At 32.0% G+C, this 2,834-nt stretch overlaps 1 long non-coding RNA gene across 1 annotated transcript; it reads left to right on the top strand.

The window, feature by feature from the left end:
- Positions 1–1,356: 1,356 nt before the first annotated feature.
- Positions 1,357–2,577, top strand: LOC131873749 (uncharacterized). The gene is made up of 3 exons (XR_009371651.1): positions 1,357–1,490; positions 2,130–2,183; positions 2,312–2,577. It is a non-coding gene; the product is annotated as an uncharacterized LOC131873749 (long non-coding RNA).
- The last annotated feature ends 257 nt before the right edge of the window (positions 2,578–2,834 follow it).

Here is a 2,834-nt window from a genome sequence, read left to right as displayed (position 1 = left end):
TGAATGATGAGTTCAAAAATCCAAAACATATAAACTTAAGAATTTTTTATAGGATAGGTGATTAAGATGTCAAGGATGACATCTATAGAAAGGGTACCCAAGTAAAGGAATCTCATGATCCTAACTTCAATAAAGTACTCAATGGTTCAATAATGAGGTGTTTGGATAAGGGATGGTCGAAGTCCCTAATCTAAAAACATTAGATAAATTTATAATAACAAAGGACAAAGATGTCGGTGTTTACATTGAAGGGTTATACTAGGAAGGTGAAGTCCAACAACCTAATGTAAAAGAAAGACAAACATTTTAGTGCAATTTTTGGGGGAATGGAGTTCATGGATACCAATGAAATAGTATTGGGTAAAACACAAGCTTAAAACTTGAGTTCTTTAAAAAATTATAAGGAATTAGGTTAGGATGTTGGGTTTTAGATGGATGGTATGAAGGCAAGGGAGAGCTCACTAGTATGAAACTCTAAAAAAAAGAGTGATCAAAAAATGCCTCAAACATTGATTTTTATAGATTCATGTAAATTTTGACAAAAAAGGGCAATATTAGGGACGACGCTTTAGCAAAATACAAAGATGAGAATATATATAGAGATTTTTTGGAGTGGCTATAAACAAAAGGTTATAAAAAGCCTAAGTGCTCAAAAAAATTGAGATCGATGAAGTTTAAATTTTGTAAAATATGACTAAGTTTTACTTTAAAAAGGCACATTCCATTTATCTTGCTCATGGTTGTCAATGGACGACAAATTGCTTTTTTTGCATTTTATCTTTGCAAAACAAAATCACATTTTGTAGACCATAAAACTTGATCAAGATATTTTTACAAAACTTGATCACGATATTTCTACTTTTCAATGAAATGCATTTATTATAACTAAAACAACTCATGTAAACACTTTTTTTAATTTTTTCACATATTGAACTTCTATGATTATTTGTACTTTTGTTCAATAAAGGTAATACATTACAAACAAATTGTTTTTGAACTGTTGCTCTTTTACTATACAATTTGACAATTAAAATGGACACAGTTATCACAAATTTTGCATTTTTTATAAACCATGAAAAATATGAGGCCTCAGCAGTAGACGCCAAAGGTAGATTGCTAAGTTTCTTCAAATCCGTCCAGAGCTTTCTCTGTCTATCACGAGATCTATTAAAGTGTTCAGATCAATTGTCAGGGGTTAAGTAGACACAATTAACTACCGTCACCTCAATTTTAAATTTAGTGGCTTCACTATTAATATACTTCAAATCCGTCACCTCAATTTTAATTTTAGTGGCTTCACTTTTAATATATAGTGAACCATTTTATACTTCAATCCCAAGCTGCAGATGTCTCCTGCATAACCATTATAAAGTCCACCGTAGCTCTGTGGATCAAATCTCATGTAGGGATCCATGGTGTGTGATACAATCATGTTCACTCCAAATCGTGCAATCTTGTTTTGCTGGGAATTCTTGCTAATCAAGATATTGGTAGGTTTGATGTCTTTCTTCCTGTTTCGCGCATTTTTTTTTTTGGTGTGCAAATTTAGTTAAATAGGGAACGGTCTAATCACACATATTAAGTTCATATTTCTAGTCTTAAAAGTCTTAAAACACTTTCTATCGATTGATTGATATTTTCTAAACTTAATATGTTTTGTAGTGTGTAATTTAAGACTAGCTGTCAGAAAAAAACTCTCATTTTCTCTCGGATTTTAGAACCCCCATCCATGTATTTCATCACAAAATCAATGTTCCTTCCTTGGTGAGAAAAATGCCCTCACAGTTGACAATGTATGGAGAATCAACTTTCCCAAGGATGCCCATCTCCCTAGTGATGTTCCTTGTTTGTAGGATAGTGATGATTTTTCGCTTCTATCGGATCAAGAAGAATAGTTGGCGCTGCTGAGATGTGATTGAGATGAGACACCCTCGGGAACTTCTATTCTCCTTACGTTGTCAAATCTAAGGAGAGGTATCTTCTCACCACTGAGGGAACAATAGTTTTGTTCTGAAATACATGAATGGAGGACAAACTTTGAATTGAGTAGGATTTTATCATACACGTTAGTTCTCTGTTGTATCATACCTATATGTGCTCACACCTGCCCCAAGAGATTTGATGTGCAGAGCTATGGTAGAAGTTGTAATGGTTATCCAAGAGATTTCTGGAGTTTCGGATTGGTAAAATTTTTTTATGTATTGAAGAAGATTTGAATTCAGCATTATTTGATTGCAAATGCTTGATTTCATAGAACTAGCATTCTAAAGTTTTATTCGTGACATATACATTTTTTGTTTTGTTTTTGTAGCTTCAAGAATTATAGAAGAAAAATGTTATGGCCAAGGATCAGCTTCAGGAAATTCAAGACCGAGTTAAACAGTTCCAGAACAGCAATATCTTCAGTCCATTTAATAAAAGACTGTAGCTTAAGATTTGATGGTTGTAAGTTCTGGTTTCAACAATTTGTGTTGTCATTGTCACCATTGAAGAATAGTGTTTCTTATATCTCATTTAGCTACTTATTGGTAGCTTGTATTCTCAATATTTTGCTTTGCTTAATACAAAAGAAAATTGAAGAGGTAAGAGAGTTTTGGATCATTTCCTCTCTTCTACATGTTTATGAACACTTTATTCACTAGTCAAAAAATTAATTTTAATTTTATATGTTAATATTAAAAAGTGGGTAGTTGATCAAAATTAATTTTTGATTGTTGAATTGAATGCTCTTTAAAATAATTATATGGAAAAGTGTACATATTTTTGTGAATATTTTACATCATCATTAAAGTAATACACATCAATAGGCTCTTGATCTATTGATGAAGTTGGAT

This window comes from Cryptomeria japonica, chromosome 2, assembly GCF_030272615.1.
Source record: "Cryptomeria japonica chromosome 2, Sugi_1.0, whole genome shotgun sequence".
NCBI classification, from domain to species: Eukaryota; Viridiplantae; Streptophyta; class Pinopsida; order Cupressales; family Cupressaceae; genus Cryptomeria; species Cryptomeria japonica.
This window is presented reverse-complemented; position numbering and strand designations above follow the sequence as displayed.